Source organism: Medicago sativa, chromosome 2, assembly GCF_051527215.1.
Source record: "Medicago sativa cultivar Bolivia chromosome 2, Bolivia_mono, whole genome shotgun sequence".
Lineage (NCBI taxonomy): Eukaryota > Viridiplantae > Streptophyta > Magnoliopsida > Fabales > Fabaceae > Medicago > Medicago sativa.
Window position 1 is genome coordinate 29408875 of NC_140750.1, and position 20484 is coordinate 29429358.

At 37.1% G+C, this 20484-nt stretch overlaps 2 long non-coding RNA genes and 1 other non-coding gene across 4 annotated transcripts; all 3 read left to right on the forward strand.

The window, feature by feature from the left end:
- Nucleotides 1-579: 579 nt before the first annotated feature.
- On the forward strand, nt 580-686 carry LOC146946065 (small nucleolar RNA R71). Its single transcript, XR_015029396.1, has one exon. It is a non-coding gene; the product is annotated as a small nucleolar RNA R71 (small nucleolar RNA).
- Nucleotides 687-6465: 5779 nt separating this feature from the next.
- On the forward strand, nt 6466-19490 carry LOC146946066 (uncharacterized). Its single transcript, XR_015026602.1, has 2 exons — nt 6466-7544; nt 18992-19490. It is a non-coding gene; the product is annotated as an uncharacterized LOC146946066 (long non-coding RNA).
- On the forward strand, nt 9243-12264 carry LOC146946067 (uncharacterized). Of its 2 annotated transcripts, XR_015026601.1 has the most exons (3): nt 9243-9791; nt 10048-10509; nt 12029-12264. It is a non-coding gene; the product is annotated as an uncharacterized LOC146946067 (long non-coding RNA). The 2 variants fall into 2 exon arrangements; XR_015026600.1 differs by lacking the exon at nt 9243-9791 and having other exon boundaries at nt 9798-10509.
- Nucleotides 19491-20484: the final 994 nt, after the last annotated feature.

The following is a 20484-nucleotide window of genomic DNA, read 5'->3' on the forward strand; positions in this document are numbered from 1 at the left end:
TGGTTTTTAAGTTCTTGAAGTTGTTTGTTTTGGTTGGCAATAGAATTTTCCAACAAAATTTCCAAATTGGATTTCTGAGTGAATCTTTGGTTGTTTGCATAACCGGGTGGTGCTACTTGTCCATAGGGATTTTGGTTTTTGTAAAAATTTTGATTTTGTCTCATCCCTTGGTTGTATTGAGCATAGTTCATATGCTCAACACCATTAATAGCACTACCTAGTTGGCAATTAACACCAGCATGACCAGTTATACCACATATTTCACATGAAGGAGTAGAAGCAGAATTGATAGCACTACCATTGAGTTTTTCAAGTTTTTCAGTTAGTGTATCAATTTTAGAAGCAAGGTGATCATAGTAAGAGACTTCGTGTATACCTGCCTCCTTTTTGGAGGGTGAAGAACTAGTGATGGCTCTCTCGTCGGTCCATTTGTAGTGATTTTGAGTCATGTCTTCAATCAAGGCATACGCCTCCGTGTAGTTTTTGTTCATAAGTGCTCCACCTGCAGCTGCATCAACAGACATCTTAGTGGTATAAGACAAGCCATTATAAAAAGTGTGGACTATAAGCCACTTCTCTAGGCCATGGTGGGGACAAAGTCTTAGCATTTCTTTGAAACGCTCCCACGCCTCATAGAGAGATTCCCCATCTTTTTGGTTGAACCGAGTGATTTGGTCTCTAAGTTTAGCGGTTTTAGATGGTGGAAAGAATCGGGCAAGGAATGCTTGCCTCATCTGATCCCATGAAGTAATGGAACCGACATCGAGGGAATGGAACCAAGCTCTAGCTCTATCCCTTAAGGAAAAGGGAAAGAGATGAAGTCTTACGGCCTCTTGGTTCTCCTTCATGGTTCCACTAATCCGTAGAAAAACAGATATGTGAAGATTGGGATCCTCAGTGGGGGATCCCGAGAATTGGTTTTGCTGCACCAAGTTAAGTAGGGCAGGCTTTATTTTGAAATTGTCATCCTCAACCGTTGGGTACACAATAACAGCTTATGGCTCAGCCGTAGACGGCGTTGCATACTCTTTGAGAGTGCGATTGGCCATGATGCTATTATTTCGTGCGTCTCTCTTTCGTTTATCCAAATACCTTTCGATCTCGTTGATTGTTACAACTCAATTTCTGGTTTTTCGCATAAAAAATTGAGAACCCAAGAAGTTAGTGATAACAGAAAAATAAAAAGAAAAACAGAAAAAGAAAGAGAAGAAGAGAGAGAGTTCTAATCATTAAGAAAAAGCTAATTAAATTAGTTAACTCCCCGGCAACGGCGCCAAAAACTTGATAGGGCCAAACCGCAAGTGCACGGCCTATCGAAGTAATAGTAGTAAGTAGAGTATCGTTCCGCTAGGGAGTTGTTTAATTCAATCAACTTTTAGAAAATGATTAGAGAGGAGAAAGTTTAGTGAAAAGGGGGGTTTTGATTGCTGAAGGTAAAAACAATATTAATAAAGGGCCTCGGGATCATTGGTTCATCATAATGACAAATCCTTCACTAGACAAGACTTAAACATCTAATTTCATGGTTTACACACTAATTTCTAAAGACCGGTTTCCCTTAGCCCCTCACCTTTCCAATGAAAGTCCGGTGAGAGTTTACTTCTAGTAACTAAGCCTATTTGGCTGACTTGGTTACTAGAAGATGCATAGAGGATTGAAACTACTCTTTGTCTCAATAATTGCAAAGACTATTTCACTGTTTTGCAATTATTGTCTAGATTCACTTGTTCCAACATCAAAGTTCCGCTCTCGCTTTATGAATTGATGTTTGGGATGATGGATTAACGATTATCAAACCCTCCGCTTTCGCTTCCACAGTTTGATAATTGTTAATCCACGTTAAGACGATGAATCTAGATTAGAAATTAGGGTTACATAAATTTAGGGTTTAAGCTTGGTTTGTTGGGGATTATGTCATTAGACTTCCCAACAATCCCAAGACAGAGAAGTCTACTCACTCATGTTCATTGTAGACATGGGGGAAGAAGAGAAAAAAACAGTAAAATAAATTGCAAGGAAAGTAAAAGAAATAAAGACTTTTATTGAAAATAGAAATATTCTAAGCAAAGTAAAAGGTGAATGTTTATGGTGGAGAGCTACTCTATTTATAGCTTTACAATTGACTTAGAAACTAAGCAACTAAAAGGGTAAAACGGTAAAGCTGCAACAGGCTAACTTGGGCCCGAAGAAAAGCAGCAAAACAGGACTCTGGGGACGGGCACGGCCGTGCCACATGTTGGCACAGGCCGTGCCAAGCTTCTGGTAAGGGGGATTTGTATTTTTGCCTCGTATCTTCGTATTCTTGCGCTGTATTTGCTCCAGTCCTCTTTCTTTCGCTCCAAGGCACCTTCCACCATATATTCATTCCTAAAATAAAATAAAAGACAATTTAAAGTAAAATATTCTAAAAGAAAATAAAATGCAATAAAATAAAACTAAATCTAAAATAAAACTAAACTAAATAAGGCAATAAATTAGACTATCTATGACTCATCAAGCACTGATCCCCAGCTCGCCTGGCGAACTATAGCAGTCCAGAATTCTGCAGAAAACGTATTTTTTCATCAAAACCTCAAATCCAAGCATCATAAGCTACCTGGTACTTCTAGAACACATAAAAACAGTTAAAAAGGGAATACATGGCATCATTAACATGTTTTGATCATAAATGAAACAAAGGGGTACTAAAACCCTAATTTCCATAACTAACATAACTTAGCAAAATTCATGTTTTTCTCACAAGAAATTGCACAACCCAAGGTAGCAGAACTAGCTAAAGAACTCATCTAACATGTTTCTTGCATTTCCTTCAAGTTTCTAGCTTCCTCAAGATCAAACCCTAACTCAAGAATCCAAGCTCAATCCATTCTTTTTGTTGTTTCTTGCCCATGAAGCTTCTTTGATCCATGCTTGATCACTAATACCATGATTTTTGGAAGGCTTGATGGAGAAAGATTGAGGGAAGGGGGCGGCTAAGTAGAGAGAAGGAGGAGAAGCTTTCTTTCTCTCAACCCTAGAGAGAGAAAGTGAAATGAGAAATGAATATTTTGGGTCCAAACGTACTTAAATACCCCTTGCGTGCGAATACCCAAAATACCCTTCATTTTAATCGTGCCTAGCTTGACACTGATACATAAGTCCATACTTGACTGATATTACATTATAATATCTCTGTCGTACTTAACATTTTCCATCATACTAGCTTTCCATGAATATCAGTCCTCTGATACATTTAACAGATAAAATTTCCTTTATCTGACGAGTGGGATATTACAACATCATATTCAACAACATATACATTCATATAAATACTTCATCAATCATGAACAATACATAACATCATATTCAATAACATATACATTCATATAATACTTCATCAATCATGAACAACACATAACATCATATTCAACAACATATACATTCACATAATAATTCATCGATCATGAACAACATCATATAACATCGTATTTAAACAACAATAATTCATCATGCATCTTTGTAAAAACATAATAGATTATCTACAACAGATTTTCATGTCAAACCAAGGCTACTGGAAAGATATCACAATTATCAACAACTTTCATGTTTATACCAAAGACCAATTTAAAACAGAAACGTGTGAAAAAGACACATAAGCAGGAAACAGGGTATGCTGTCACTAAGACCTCCTTGGAGTATTTTCATCATAACTCCAAAACTAAAAATCATTTTCAAGTCAAACCAAAGCCACTGGAAAGCTAACACAATTATCTCTAACTTTCATGTTTACACCAAAAGCAAGTTCAAAATGGAAAAGGGTGAAAAATGTAAATGTTTTCCAGATTTTCCTGACAGAAAATCGGTGGCCGATTTTGACAAATCGGGGGCCGATTTTTGCAGAACTGAAACTGGAAAATCATATCAGAAATTGGTGGCTGATTTTGACAATTCGGTGGCCGATTTTGGGCTTCACGGCAGTTAAGAAATCAGTTTAACAATGCGTTTTTTCACTTAAGAATCACCCTTAAATCACTAGACTTAAACACAAGACTCCCAATTTAAATCAAAACATTACCCATAATCATAACACTCGTAATAAACACTTATAATCATGTATTCAACCAAAAATCAACGACAACATGTCACAATAACAACAACAGCAGTTAATCATGAATTCATTGGATTATCTACTTTTTCAACAATCAATTTCAGAATCCTAACTTCTTTTCAAAACCCTAACTTCTTTTCAAAACCCTAACTTTTCTAATCATCAAAATAAAGCAACAACAAACATGTTAATCCCTATTTCAGAATCATATACTTATGATTAAAGAAGGTTAGTCCCACCTTTACTTTAGATTGGTTGACAACAAGGTTCTACAGACTTATCTTCTCTGACTCTTCTCTTCTCTAGGTTTCTCCCCTTTCTCTAGGTTTCTCCTCTTTCTCCAAAACAGTTTTGCACGTAATATAATTTTCTAACTCTAGCTCTCCTTTTTATATAAACCTTAACCTATTTATTTTCTCTCAATTCCAATTCTGCCCCAAAGCCTCTTTATTCTAAATAATTATATTTCTCGACTAAATATATTCTTCCACTAAATAATAAAATAGGGGCTAGTAATAAATATCAATACACAACAAAAATATCACTCATCAAATAAATAAATTATAAAATAGGGCGTTACAAGTGTCTCTAACCCCAAGCGAAATGGTCCTATCTCTTCTCTATTTATTTTATCACAAATAGTTTATATAGGTTTACACAAACACACATTTTAAATCCATACACTTAGAACAATATTGATTGTTGAATGGCTTGAATATCGCGCTACTCCCTGTGGAGACGATATACAATACTTACTTTTGATTGATAGAAAAATATTACATCAAAATGGCGCCGTTGTCGGGGACTGGCGTTTAGATATTTTAAGCATTACGACAATTTGTATTGTTTTGAGTATTTGTATATAATCTGTACATATTTTTCGCTGTTGTATAGTTGTTTGCACTAACCCCCCTTTGGTATATAAAGAAAAATTTCTTGCTAGTTATATCCGTTTCAGATTGAAGAAGTGATGTTGGTTGTAGAGAAAAAGGAACGGTTATTTAGCAAGGAAGAATTATGTGAACAAAAGGGGAAGAAGGTATTTCTATTTGGTAAAAAAAAAAAGTGAAAAGATGGACACAAAAAAAAAATAAATCAAAGTCCACATCAATTCTTTTTTTTCAATAACCCGTATTTGTCAGTTGTGTCAGTTGAACTTTTAATTGTTGTGTTATTTATTTGGATAACTCAGTGTACCCCCTGTTATGTAATTGAATCTAAACTTGTTTATTATTGATGAATTTGCTTGTTTATTGACTTTTTTCAGTTTAGTAACTATTGTGTAGTCAAGCGGTATTCCAAAAGTTCATAAGGAGGTAGTGACTTGAAATTCAAAGGTGAAGTGTACGGCATATGTGATAGGTAGTCACAACTGCCAGAAATCTAACACTGTAAGGTTCATAACCAATTTTTTTTTTCAATTTACTTATATAGAGTGTTCCGTGCAACTACATTTCTAGAACTTGCATTGCTTCTTTATTGTTGATTGGTCTTTGTCATTTACACACTGAGGCGAAAGTGCTTGGTCATGTGAACCTTTGAAGTCTACCCTTATTTAATTTGACATTATCCTTTTTGAAAGCCAAATTGAGCCGGTAGGTTTAGATCTTTTTGTTCGGTGACAAACTGCATATTTAGCCTAGAGACTTTTAGGATTTAACCCAAAATGTTATATTTTAGTTAGGCTAAGTAGGGTGTTGCTAAACAATAAGTTTGGGGTTGCTTTTGAAATTTGCAACCAACTAATTTTGGGGTGGGGTACTAGAGAACAAAGAACAAAGTATGAAAAAGATACACAAAAATGGTGTATCAAAAAAAAAGTGCAAAATAGAATGAAAAGAAGAAGGGGACAAACAATGAAAAATCTGAGTAATTTCAAACTCGATTGTCTCGATAGTTACAAATAATCTTTAGTACCTTTACAATTGTTGTTTCAAAGGGTGAATGAGGGATTTAATCTTTGCTTTAGTTTTCGCAGTAGTTCCTAACTCAAATTTTGTGTAGCCTACTTATCCAAATATTACCCACCTTTACCTAAACCTTGTTATAACCCTAAAATACCTCAAAGTGTGTAATGACATTGATTTTGATTGACGTTTAAAAACTTTTCAAGCGTATGATAATATGTAGACCTGCACGTCGACTGTGTGTGAACCCTTATCAAATTGTTGCATGGAGTTGTGAATGGTGAATGCAAGCAAGTTAAACTGGCTCATCATATGGCTAGTGTAATATGCGGCGTAAATTCTTAGATCGTTGTGTCATTTATCGGTAGCTAAACAATTCTTTTTTAAAAAGGGCAAATTGGTAAATGATGAGAAAGCATATATTTAAGGGGACAATTACCCTCTTATCTTCATTTTTCCCTTCCACTATTTCTCACCATCAGAAAACGTTTTCCCCTTCTCTCTCCATACTATCTCTCGACCCCACCCTCTTTTCTCTCAACTTCACAAATTCATCCATTTAAGTTCAATTTATCCTACATGCAAATGTACTAGCTTGTTTATTATCACATTTAAGCTCTATAAGCAAGTTCAATTTTACTTTCTTCCACTTCTCAGCCAAGCATCCTCCCCTTTTTGGTTCATTGGAAATTTTATCTGAATGATTTCACGTGGTGTCTGCATGTTCGATTGAAGCTTTGTTTATATTTTCTTGTGGTGTTTAGAAGCAAGAAGGTTAAGGGAATGTCAAGAGGAGTTTGAAGTTAGAAGCTTGTGTGTGTGGAAGTGGGGATTTAAGCTTGTGATATTGGGTTTGCTAGAGAATTTACAAGGTAATAAGAAAATAAGCTATTTTTAAGAATGTTAAATTATAGCTTAGTGATGTTCACAATTGTTGGAATTTAGTGATAATATCTGGCTGTTATGGATTTTTGTATGGCTGAGTTGTTGGCTTAAATGAGTTGTTATGGTTAAAAGTATGATTATGCTTGAACTTTCTGAGAAAAGGGTTAAAATTCTTAAGGGGCAGGTTGTGGTTTTTAGGTCGTATATTTTGTTGTGTTGATCAAAATTAAGTGATTATTGAATATTTGGATCCTACGCTTAATTTTCTTCAGTTTAGATATAAATTTCATGTGGTTTGGATTAGTGATGAATTCGGAAAATGCATTTGAAGTTTGGTAAATTTTGCTGGAATTTGTTTACGGGTTTTGGGACAGGGCTCCACTTAAATGGTAAGAACTCTCTCTGTATAACTCGGAATCAAGTGGTTGTTGTTTCTATGGATAGCTAACGAAATCGCCGACGTTTTGGTACTAGTTTCACTAATTTCGGTTAAGTATTGAGGTCTGGAGACAACTTCGAAGTATGAGACCTGATGCAGAATTTGTGGAAAATCTGGGTTCATTGCGATAGCTCGCCGAAGCAAGCATGAAGCCTCGCCTAGAGAGGAGGTGCAGAAGTGGAGTTTGAGTTATCCTTGGAGCTGTAGAAAGATTGCAGGAGTAAATGTGAGTTCCTTTAGTTAGTTCCCACCATGGGGTAGCTATGACTTTGTGTGAGAAATTATGAACTTTAAGTTGTTTTACATGAATAGTTTATTCGACAGAGATAACAACACTATTATCTAAATACTTGTTAATTAACACCAAGACAATGGAATTATTACAAGTAATAGATACTGTCACATATAGTTTGACAGATTGGAGGAATTGAAATTACAATGTAAAGAAGAATAAGCATTCAACAAGAAAGAAAGAAGTTTCAGAGAAGAAGTTAGATACCACAATTCACATAACCTCCTCCACTTTTCTCTTCACAGTTATATCCAATCATCCCCACTCAAAATCCTTCAGTTGAGAATTTCCAAACCGCTGTCTCGAACTCTTCCGCACTCCTTGTAAACGCGGTTCGCCTTCCACGTGTTTCTTCTCACTGCTATAGTGTTGTGTGGAGTTCTTGTTGTTTTCTGAATGGGCCTGCAACTTATTTGGGCCACTTTCCTTGCTACTACTATTTGTTTGGGCTGTTATTTCAATTGGGCTCATTACATTTCTCCCCCCATTGAAACAAACCTTGTCCTCAAGGTTTAGATTTGGGTAATACTGATTCATTATTTCTATGTCCTCCCATGTTGCGGCCTCAGTTCCCAAACCTTCCCACTGCACCAGCACTTGCGGAATTGCCGTAGTGTTCCTGAAGATGCTTCGTGATTGTAAAATAGCTAAAGGCTGCAAGATAGGACCTTGTTCAGTGGACAGCAGCGGCATTGGAATGTATGGTTCACTTGTCTCGCCCTTGAATGGCTTAAGCAAAGAGACATGAAATACAGGGTGAATTTTTGTTGATGGTGGTAACTGCAACTTATACGCCACCAATCCAATTCTTTCAATGACTTGAAAAGGTCCAAAATAGCGCATTCCGAGCTTCTGATTTTTTCGCAAAGCTAGAGAGTTCTGCTTATAAGGTTGGAGCTTAACCAACACCATATCTCCTACTTGAAACTCGATGTGTCTTCGCTTCTTATCCGCTTGAACCCTCATCTGATTTTGAGCCTTGGTCAAATTAACACGCAACTGTGCTAGTAATTGGTCCCTTTGCTGCAACAAATCTTGTAAGGCAGGTGGATCATTATTATCCAGCGTGTACTTGGTTAAAGTTGGTGGCTCTCTGCCATAGACTGCCTTGAAGGGAGTCATTTGTAAACTACTGTGAAAGGCAGTGTTATACCAGTATTCAGCCCACGGTAACACTTTTAACCAGTTTTTTGGATTCTGAAAGGTGACGCATCTAAGATACATCTCCAAGCATTTGTTAAGAACTTCTGATTGCCCATCAGACTGTGGATGATAAGCAGAAGTCATAGCTAGTGTAGTGCCTTGTAGTTTGAATAGTTGTTGCCAGAAATTACTTGTGAAGGCCTTATCTCTGTCTGAAACTATTGATTTAGGCATACCATGCAATTTGACAATAGTGCTCATAAACAACTCAGCCACTTGTTTACTTGTATAATCACTTTTTAAGGCTGCAAAATGACCGTACTTAGACAATCTGTCCACCACTACCATGATGACTGTACAACCAAAAGACATAGGCAGTCCCGTAATGAAATCTGTAATATCTCGCTTAATTTTAAATAAATTGTCGTACCAGTTACATGTCGGAATGGAAATAATTTTCATAGGATTAATTATTTATTGAGAAAAACGAAGATATTCGGTAAATATCCTACATGTTATTCGTACGAACTTGAGGAATTAAAAGGTTACAAATTAACGGAGGATAATCACGTCTATTCCCTTGAAGGGCATTTTGGTCATTTGGGACTTGAGATTTTTTTTAAGCCAAATCCTCCTTTTTCTCTCACTCTTTCCATTTCTTCCTTGTCCATTAGAATTTTCCCCTTCATTCTTTCTTCTTCTCTCACGGTTCTATCTTCCTCCTCACCATAATCTTCAAATCCTTACCAATCAATGGTTAAACCCACTTGCAAAGTCAATTTCACTTTCCTCATGTAAGATTGACCTATAATGAAACTTCAAAAAATCACCTTCTCCTCTTTTCCTCCCCAAACCGATCCTTACCATCAATCCACCAGTTGGGGTTTTGTTTGAATTCAAGCTTAAATACATACATGTTGGAATGGAACAGATTATGACTTAATATGGTAAATTAGAAGCAAGAAGTGGAGGAAAGGATCAAGATTGGAGCTTGGGTTTTAAGATTGTGATTTTGTGTTTTGCTTGGAGATTTGCAAGGTAATAAAAAAAATAAGTTGTTTTAAGAATGTTAACTTATAGCTTAATGGCATTTATATTGGTGCTGGAACTGATGTGAGGGTTAAGCCATATATGACTTTGTTTCATGGAATTGAGTCAAAATTCGTATAGAATATATCTGGTATTTTCGTCACTGTGTTGTTTGTGTAACCTGAAATTGAGTAATTATTGAAGTTTTGGATTGTACACTCAATTCCCTTCAATTCGGATATAAATTTCATGTAATTCGGAATAGGAATGAAGTCGGAAAACATGTTTAAAGTTTGGTAATTTCTGCTGGATTCTGGTTACGGATTTTGGTACAGGGCTTTACTAAAACGGTCATAACTTTCTCTCTGTAACTCCGAATCAGGTGGTTCTTGTTGCTATGGTTAGCTAACGAAATTGCCGTCGTTTTGGCACCGGTTTCACTGATTTTGGTCCAGTATTGAAGTCTGTAGACAATTTTGAAGTTGAGGGTACTGATGCTGGAAATTTCAGATGTGCACCCTGCGGGTTTTGATGTACGGGAGCTATTCGAGATGGCACATGAGGAGTTCAGGTCAGGAATATCGCCTAACTAAGTTACCCTAATTTTATGGAGGTTCTTGAATGCTTGAAAGGATTGGACGCAGAACAACATAGCACGAAAGATATAAGAATTTGGCGGAAGCTTTAAGCAGAGCATAAGTTGTTTTGGAGAATTCAAATTATCAAGGTGAGTTCCTTTAGTTAGTAAACCTTCCCTTTTGGGTAGTTCAATTATGCTATTAGATTGATAAATTATGATTTTGAGCATTAGGACATAGTTAGTGCTATTATGTTTAGGCTAAATACCCCTTGCTAATATATTCTAGAATTTGCTTTTATGTTAATTGCCATGCTTATGTTAGTATAGAAGTTGGAGGAAAATTATTAGGTAAGGATTCAATACATTTTTGAAATATGTGTATGATTTCGGCTAGATTCCGGAAATTAGAAATTTGTTAAATATTTGGTATTTTTCTATCTTTGGCTAATGGGAATGAAAAACTTTTAAATGAATACACGACTAATGGTGGTTACGGATTGAACTTTCATTTTTCCGGATATGTAGCCGAAAAGTATTATAAGAACCTCCAACCAAATACTACCATATTGCTATGTGTATTAATATAAAAGAATGTTTAGAATAAATTATGCCTTTAGAAATTATAGATTATGATCTAGTGTGTTAGGACATAACATAGAGACATTATGACTTAAGATATTTACCCTTACTAGTGTACTCTAAAATGGTTTTATATTGATAATTATGGTTATGGTAGTGTATGAGTTAGAGGAAAAAATTTTATGACAAGTTTTGCACAAGTATGAATAAATATGCACATTTCGGCTATAATTTTGGAAAGTGAGAAATGTTGGTTTTATTACTTTGTTTCAAATCTTAGCTAATGTAATTTACACTTTTAAGGTAATATAATGGTTTGGTTTGGCTCAGAATATAAATTCTGATTATACCGAACGTGTAGCCGAAATGTATTATTATGACCTCTAATTACGTATTACCATATAGCATTATTATTTATGTAAAAGAATGTTTAGAGTAAATTGGCCATGAATAAGAGTTATGGGTAAGTCACTAACCCGGGTAAAATACCATTTTTGAGAAGAGAATAGTTATTGACACATTTTCAGTTAGAGACGAGAGTTTAATTCTCACTAACAGATATGACATTAATTGATTTATTAAATTGTGGCTTTCGCTATCCCGCCAGTTGGATACGAAAGGTTCCCGCCAGTTGGAACGGGCACTATCCGTGAGGATGACCCCACAATAATCAGAGGAGTCCGGTATCCCCGTCAGTTGGGTTTCCTGGCAGTTGGAAAATATTTATATATACCGGTTATCAGAGGAATAAATTCCGGGGTTACTCCACCTGGGTTTATTCGTAAAATCAACTCAGATAATATTGTTTGTTCAACGCTAACATTTCTAACATAATATGACAGACATTATGAATATAATTATGAGTATGATTTCAGCATTAGTATCAGAGCTGACTTAGCATTTCAGATAGCAATCCTAGTTATCCCCCGATCGCTCAGTTATGCATGACAAATTTGTATAAACCCAGAATGGGTTGAGTTTAGAGACAGATGGCGATCCTAGGTTCCCTGAGATTGCCTGCAGCCTAGGATAGGTGGAACTCACTGAGACATCCCGTCTCACCCCAATCCCTTTTATTTTATTTCAGATCAGAAGGTTGTACGTGGCAAGGAGACAATACAGGAGGCTGAATGATATATTTTCACATGCTCGTGTCATACTAGTTCAGATTATTCATCACGGTTCCAGACATGTATTCAGAAAGCAAATGTATGATCCTGCAGTGATGTATATATTTATTCAGTCGAAATTTTATTATTGTAATTTTAATGTATCCAGTACTAAATTTAACGCACATTCTAAATATTCTAGATAAGTTTAGTATGGGCGTTACAAAATCCATAGCCACATCTTCCCAAATTTGATTGGGGATTGGAAGGGGTTGCAACAACCCTGCCGGAGATGTAGTTGTTGACTTAGCTTGTTGACAAATTCTGCATTGCTGCACAAAAGTTTTCACATCATTTTTTAAACCTTGCCAATAGAATTCTCTCTTGATTCTTGCAAGTGTTCTAGCAATACCCGCATATCCCCCAATTGGAGCTGAATGATATTCCTCAAGAATTTCTGTAGCTAATGCATGTTTGTGAGGAATAACCAAACGACCCTTCCAATATAAAAGCTTGTCATTAATTGTATACTTGACGTTTGGATTTTTATTGGCCACACACAACTCCATTTCTTTGTTTAATTGCGGATCTGCTACCATAGCTGCTTGCAATCTATCTAGAAATTGTGTTTTTGGCTCAGACCAAGCCATAAAAAATGACTGAGACAAGCCATCTGCTGCCACATTATCTCTTCCCGGCTTGTACTCAATTTGGAAGTCATACCCCAGAAATTTGTGTAACCAATTCTGCTGCTCCGGTGTTTGGATTGATTGTTCAGTCAAATTCTTCAAACTTTTCTGGTCTGTGCGGATAATAAAATGGTGGCCCAATAGGTAATGTCTGAATTTAGCCAAGGCCTCTGTTATGGCATATAATTCTCTAGAATATGCCGACTGCTTTTGCTGCCTAGGAGATAATTTCTTGGAGAAGTACGCTATTGGATGATTTTGTTGACTTAAAATTGCTCCGATGCCCGTACCTGAAGCATCAGTCTCAAGAATAAAGGATTGTGAAAAATCCGGTAGTGCTAAAATTGGGGCTTGAGTAATAGCATGTTGTAGCTCTCTGAAAGATTTACTCGTCGTATCATTCCACTTAAAAGCATCTTTTTTAAGCAAATTAGTCAACGGGGAAGCAATGGCAGCATAACCTTTGATGAACTTCCGATAGTACCCAGTTAATCCCAAGAATCCTCGTAATTGCTTCACTGTAGTAGGTTCCGGCCAGTTTAAGACAGCTTCAACTTTGGCTTTATCCATTTCGACTCCTTTGCCTGAGACAGTGTGACCAAGGTAATCTATTTGTGATAATCCAAATGAGCACTTAGAAAGTTTAGCGAACAAATTGTTGGCTTGCAGAATCCTCAGTACCTCTTCCAAATGTTGCAAATGAGAAAGCCAATTTGGGCTATAGACCAGAATATCATCAAAAAAAACCAAAACTGATTTTCTCAATTGTGCTTGAAATATGCTATTCATCAAACTTTGGAATGTAGCTGGAGCATTAGTAAGGCCAAATGGCATGACTAGCCACTCATAGTGACCTTGGTGGGTTCTAAAAGCAGTCTTGTGTCTATCTTCAGGTTCTACCAACTTAGAAAAAAAATGGGCCCCATATAGTTCATCTAGCAATTCATCAACAGTTGGAATTGGAAAACTATCCTTCACCGTAATTGCATTAAGTGCTCTATAATCCGTACAAAACCTCCAAGTCCCGTCTTTCTTTTTTACTAAAAGAATTGGGGATGAAAAGGGGCTGTTGGTAGGTTGTATAATCCCCTCCTGAAGCATTTCAGCCACCAGTTTTTCAATCTGTGTTTTTTGACTATGAGGGTACCTATACGGCTTGACTTTGACTGGGTTGGATCCTTCCACCAATTTAATAGCGTGATTCTGCTCTCTTGCAGGGGGTAATCCTGATGGTACTTCAAAAACCATACGATAATTATCCAATAAAAGCGATAGTTCAGGTTCCAAGTTTGAAGGAAGTTCAATTGCATGGTCATGTAGGCTATCTTGATGCTGGACCTGTAGAGTGAAACATTCAGCAATGGCATTTGTATGGCACATCCTTTTCAAATGATGGAATTGAGCTTGCATAGGACTTGAAGTCATGTCACCCTTTAAGGTAATGAATTTTCCATTCAAGTAAAATTTCAATGTTAATGAGCTATAATCAGCAACATGAGGGCCTAAGGTAGCCAACCACGAAGCTCCAAGTATCAAATCTGCCCCTGCGACTGGTAATAAAAATGATGATAGCTGTAACACCCATACTAGACGTATCTAGAAAGTCTAGCACGTGCGTTAGTTTAGTACTGGATACATTAAAAATTTACAACAATACAACTACGAATGAATATAAATACAATCAAATGTGTTCGTACTTAATAATACAACTCAACTTTTCTAAAGTATAATGAATGCATCCTTGCATAACCATCTCGTCCTGCAGCGGGTACGAACGAACACTTGACGCATCATCCATTCGGCTACTAGCTTGCTAATCCAACCTGTTTATCTGAAACAAATAAGGATTGGGATGAGACATAATGTCTCAGTGAGTTCCCCTAAATCCTAGGCTATAGGCAACCTCAGGGGAAACCTACGGTCACCACGTGTCTAAAATACAACCTGACGGTTGATTATACGTGTGTGGGGACTTGCATACTTAGACGGTCGTGCATACTAGGGCCGTCATAGTCTCATCTCACTTGTTATAGGCTTCTCTTCCTATATGTGTCATGGCGGTCGAGGGGAATCTAAAACCGCAACGCCAAGAATACTCTCTACGTATCGAGGCCTAAACATACTATAATCATGACACAATTCTAAACCGGACGATTAGGGGAAACCTAAGATCGTCTTCGGTATATCTTTATCTATTTGCTCTAGTGCATAATACGATGTTTCTAACAACGTATCTTCTCTTGCTATCATTCTAGTTTTGACGATCTACGTCTATGTTCTACTATTCTTGACGATCTACGTCAAGGCTCTACTGTTCTTGACGATCTACGCCAAGGCTCTATGACATAACATAAATATATCTAATAAATATGCATAGTCAAGTTCATTCATAAAGTTAGCGTTTAACAATCAAACATTATCTGAGTTCATTTTACGGAAAGCCCCGAGTGGAGTAACCCCGAGCGCAATCCCTATCTATCCGATGGAAACCTATCTAAGGTATAACCAACGGCACTCCTGCAGTGACGTGCGGGATCCTTACGGCTAACCCCGTTTCACCTAATGGAAACCCCTTGCACCAACCTAGTGTGGACACAAGAGACACGACCACTACCTCTTTCTTACTAAGTGACATGCGGGTTCCTTACGGCTAACCCCGTTTCACCTAATGGAAACCCCTTGCACCAACCTAGTGTGGTCTCAAGAGACATGGCACCTTTAACTTAATGTCTTGGTCTATAAATGCATGAGTACTAAATCTATACACTATATTTCTTTTACCTCGGATGCCTATACGATCCGACTAGAGGTAAACTATATGCTTGCTTAGCTTGCTATGTGAAGAGATGTCTAATCAATTCACGTCTTGCCATACTCGTATGGCTCCCTAGTTTCTATACGAAGAGAATACTCTATATCACTTCGTATCTAATCAAGCATACTACTCATGCCTAGCATTCTATTCCTTACTAACTATTCTAGTTCTTGACAAGCTATGTCAAGGCTCTACGTTCATGCCCTTACTTGATTCATCACTACCCGAGTAATATCGGCTTACTCTCTCTTGATTCACTCTTGCCATTCTTGTTAAGATTGCCATGATTTTCATTTCAAGAATCGTTTGATGTTATGTGCATTGCCTAGATGTTGTTTTGGAGTTATAAAGTTATAAAACGTTGAAAGAAAAGCTACGGAATGCACCACGGTCCCTGAACTGGGCCAACAGGCCAAAGCAAGTTGGCCAAGTCCAGAGAGCTGCGCTAATAGCTCAGCTGGGGCGTGGCTCATCCTGTCAATTTCGCTATTAGCGTAGATTTCGCTAATAGCGTGGTTCATCCTGAAGAATTTCGCTATTAGCGTAGATTTCGCTAATAGCGTAGTTCTTCGGGTCTGAGGTACAAAATTTCCAGTTTTTGACCCAAAACTCATCCTAATGGTTCCTGCAATGCACCAAAACATCCAGCAACATATATATACATTTCTATACATCTTTCATGGCAAACTAACAAGTAATCAACAAGAATTTATCAAAAGTACATTAAGGTTCTAAACCTCTCATAAACATAATTCACTACTTTCTAGCATGAATTTACACAACCAAGTGAAGGTAAACTATCTATGGAACTCACCAAATCATGTTTCTTGCAATTCCTCAAGCATCAAGTTCAAACCCTAGCTTTTGGCTTCATCCTTGATTCTTGCCTTTTCCACCAAACCATGCTTAAATCCTTTCTTTCGCTTGTTTCTTGCTTGCTAAGCCATGCTTGATCATGTATTGAAGAAGTTTGGATGACTTAGAGAGGAGAGGGAGGCGCAATTCTTAGAGAGAAGGGGGAGAGAAAGGTTTTCCAAAACCTAGAGAGAGAAGTGAAATGGGAAAATGAATATTTTGGCCCCAAAAACACTTATATACTCCCTTGTGCGAGTTTACTTAAATGCCCTTCGTCTTGGTCGCGCTTAACCAGACACTGATACATAAACCCCTGCTTGACTGATATTTCATAAAAACATTCTTCCGTCGTACTTGACGTTCTGTAACACTTAATCTCTGATATCTAGTTCATACATGACTTATGCCATTAATAGACATTTCCATGAATATTTGTCCTCTGACGCGTCTGATGGGTAATATTCCGTTACTGATAAGCGGGATATTACAATAGCTGTAATTTCTGGCCCTGCACCATGACCTGTAATTCTCGAATGCACCCTTCAGAGGTCATTGTATTACTGTTACCCACCAAAACCTTGAACTGCGACGCCGGTTCAATTGGTAACTTGAGAAAATGTGCTATTCTTGGCTGAATAAAACTATCACTGCTGCCACCATCCAGTAATATCTGCACATCGACTCCATTAATTTGTCCTTGGAATTTAATGGTGCCCAGAGCATTTGCACCCTTAAGTGCATTATATGATAGATGATGTTCTGTCTCAGTTATAGGTTCTGTGTTAGATGTAAGGTCCGGGGGTTCAGGTTCATTGGTTAAGGTCTCTTCCTCTTCGGTTAACATTAAGAGGAGTTGTTTATTGGGACACTTATGGTTCACACTAAACTTGTCATCACAGGTATAACACAACCCTTTTTCTCTTCGAATTTGCATTTCAGCCGGTGAAATCCTCTTAATGTTGTTAAATTTTGGTGGTGAAGTGAATGGTTTTTGTGTTGGTGTTGGTAAAAGAGGTGGCAAGTTTTGGTTTTTGTTTTGGTTGTAGGTGGGTGTAGTGTTTGGGGTCTGGTAACGTGAATTTGTGGTTGGGTAAGTGGCTCTCGGCTTGACTATATACTTTTCTTCAAACAATTTGGCAAGAGAAACTGCTTTCAATAAGGATTCAGGGCTCTGGGACATAACATCTCTTTTTATATCTGGTTTTAATCCACTAAGAAAGCAATCTAATAAGGCTTTTGGGCTTAGACCATAAACTCTATTAGATAGGGCAATAAATTCCAAATAAAAATCATTGACAGAACCTGTTTGAGATAGTTTGAATAATGTTGGCCTGGGACTTTCATAAGGTGAAGGACCAAATTCCATCTCTAAAGCTCTAATAAAACCAACCCATGAATGAAATGGTTGTGTTTTGTTCATCATTTGGTACCAAGGCACCACATCTTTGTCCATGTGCACCGCCGCAATTGTCAACCTATGTTCATCCCGAGTCTTGTAGTACTCAAAAAACTGTTCCGCCTTAAAGATCCAATTTAATACATCTTTGCCATCAAATCGAGGAAAGTCAAGCTTAATGTTCCTTACCTGAAACGGCTGATCAATTTTGCGTTCAAATTTTGAGTTCACACCACCAGGGGACTTGGCAAAGGCAAGGTCAGCAAGTGTTGTTTCAATGCGTTCAAAACGAGACCAGTATTCTTCGTCGCGCCTCGCAGATTCAGCATCGCGTCTCTCCATACCTTCCAAGACGCGTTTCATATCAGCAGAAAGCTCTTTTAGTCTAGTGTTGTCAGCCATGGTGGGAATGAAAGCACCAAATTGTAAGGAACAAAATTAATTCGACAGAGATAACAACACTATTATCTAAATACTTGTTAATTAACACCAAGACAATGGAATTATTACAAGTAATAGATACTGTCACATATAGTTTGACAGATTGGAGGAATTGAAATTACAATGTAAAGAAGAATAAGCATTCAAGAAGAAAGAAAGAAGTTTCAGAGAAGAAGTTAGATACCACAATTCACATAACCTCCTCCACTTTTCTCTTCATAGTTATATCCAATCATCCCCACTCAAAATCCTTCAGTTGAGAATTTCCAAACCGCTGTCTCGAACTCTTCCGCACTCCCTGTAAACGTGGTTCGCCTTCCACATGTTTCTTCTCACTGCTATAGTGTTGTGTAGAGTTCTTGTTGTTTTCAGAATGGGCCTGCAACTTATTTGGGCCACTTTCCTTGCTACTACTATTTGTTTGGGCTGTTATTTCAATTGGGCTCATTACACAGAACATGTATATGCATACGCATCAGAACAAGTTTATAATAGCACACAGTTGACGATCCTAGTCTACCCTTGATCGTCCAGTTTACAGGAATATGTTAGATAGTTCAGATAATGATCTTAGTATCTCATGATCGTTCAGGTATGTAGACCACACACGCACGTATAAACCTGAAATGGGTTGAGTATAGTCAGATGGCGATCATAGGTTTCCCTCGAGATTGCCTAGAGCCTAGGATAGGTGGAACTCACTGAGACATCCTGTCTCATCCCAATCCTTTTATTTATTTTACAGATTAGCAGGTTGCTTGTATCAAGAGGTGGCAAATATGTGGTCGAATGGATTATCGTCAAGAGCTCGTGTCGTGCCAGATGAAGATATTCTATGTTTTCAAATACTTAATAGATATATGTATTTGGCAGTTGATATTTTTATCAGATGTACGAAGAACTTATATTTTGGTGTATATATTCATTCGGTCGAAATTATGTTGTAATTTTAATGTATCCAGTACTAAGTTAACACACATGCTAAATATTCTAGATACATTTAGTATGGGTGTTACATTGAAGATGAACTTTTGGGTATTATCGCTTGATTAGGTAATTGTTATTTAACCGTCAATTGTCAATGTTACAAGTGAATTCCTTGAGGGCAAGGAATGATTCAAGTTTGGGGTTGTGATGACAGTCCGTCATATCACATTTTTTTAGTCTTTTTAATTAAGTTTTAATTCTATTTTTATTTATTTAGTATTTAATTTAGAGTCATTTTAAATAAATTGTCATTTTCTTATTGAGTCAACTAATATATTACTACCTATTATTACCATGGATCAATGATTATATGATATAACAAAGGGTGGCCTACTTTGAAGTGTGGTACAATGAGGTTAAAATGACTAAAATCATAACTTAATTGAAGTGTGGCTACACGTGAAGCAAGTTGAATTTTGCTCTTCACCCTGCACATTTTTCTCGCGCCCTGCAGCCGTTCCTAAATAACCCCTGCGCAAGTTAAGCCACGCTGCGCATCTTAACTTGCGCACGTTATAGCTTATGCGTGACTTAAGTAGCGTTGTGTGAGTTAACTCATGCAGCGCTACTTAACTCATATATCACCAACACATAAACACATTTCCCTCATTTCTCCAACTTCCCAACTTCGAAATTTTCCCCCCATTCAAAGCCACATTATGATAAAAGAGGGTTAGCATATATATATATATATATATATATATATATATATAGAGAGAGAGAGAGAGAGAGAGAGAAAGAGAGGGAGAGAGAGAGGAAGCAGCGCACACTACAGGGGATTAACGTTCTTCAGCAGAAAGTGGAAGGGTTTTTTTTGGAGAAGTACATCATTTTTGGAGAGATAGAGAGATGGCATTTTTAGAGAGAGACACAAAGCAAGGTTGTTAAGAGTAGATTCTACCCAAGATTTGTTGAGACATCATGAGTCTAGACATGGAATCTTCATCTTTCTTTCATCATTTGCCAAGCTTGCATAGACATATGTAGCTACATCTACCCTTGTGGGTTTTGAGGTATTCAAACAAGTCATTATGTAAACTCTTGATCTTTTAATATATGATTCTAGCTATTTATTCAATATTGTTGTTATTCTTGTGTTTAATGCTTTATTGAGATTCAAAATGATATTGACAAATACTTTTGGATCTAAGAAATAGAATAACAATCTATCTGAAGTTATCACTCTAGACATAGATGTTAATCTTTGATAATCACTTTGTAATCAAGAACTTAATGCTTTTGGGTCATTTA